The sequence below is a fragment of the Dioscorea cayenensis genome, chromosome 4 (assembly GCF_009730915.1).
Source record: "Dioscorea cayenensis subsp. rotundata cultivar TDr96_F1 chromosome 4, TDr96_F1_v2_PseudoChromosome.rev07_lg8_w22 25.fasta, whole genome shotgun sequence".
NCBI lineage: Eukaryota > Viridiplantae > Streptophyta > Magnoliopsida > Dioscoreales > Dioscoreaceae > Dioscorea > Dioscorea cayenensis.
Window position 1 is genome coordinate 10,835,256 of NC_052474.1, and position 868 is coordinate 10,836,123.

Genomic DNA, 868 nt, shown 5'->3' on the forward strand with positions numbered 1-868 from the left:
CACTCACACGCCCCTGTGTGCTCTCAGGATATCAACAAATGGTGCCAACTCCCCACACCGAGTAACTGTTTGACCTCATTTTCCCTGTCATCTGCCAACTGGATCTTTCTCAAAGCACTTAGATCCAAAAAACGGGATTGGCCGAACTTGAGTTTCGCCAATCTCTCAAAGCGTGCCTAATGGTTTTCAATTGCAAATTCCATATGCTCAGGCTCTAGAGAATGATCATGTGGGCACTTCCCGACTTGCTTCTTAGATCTGGGGGACATACCTGCAAGAATTTAGGAAGAATCGATCAAAAGAACTCAAGGATTCAATACTGCAGGAATCCACAGTGTCGTGTGGAAATTCCACAGGCCCGTGTGGATCTACAGGGCGTGAAAGCCGCAAGGTAACTATACCAAAATCACAAAAATACATCATGAATTCATTTCTAAAATTATTCTAAAGCATGCACCACCCATTTAACATGAAAATGAGGCAACATTCACCAATTTAAACAAAAATAAATCAGGATCGACGAAGAAATAGGAAAATAAGGGCTTACAGACGAAATGAGAATGAAAGTATTGAAATCGGCCAGAAAACTCAAATCCAATCCCTCAAAATCGATGGTGAGAAGTTAGGAGAGTGAAAATATGCATTCTCTAACCATTTGGGAGTGTGAAAATGAAATGGCACGATAGAATATTGAAGAAAAGTTGCAGCCTTTTGAGTTCTCTACATCCACACGGTCGTGTGGAAATTACCCACGTCCGTGTGACTCCACATGGGAGCTTCACAGGGGCACTCACACGTCCTTGTATGCTCTCGCGATTGCACATCTTGCCCTTGTGTTAATAGACAAACTCGGCTGGGGCTTAGTTGC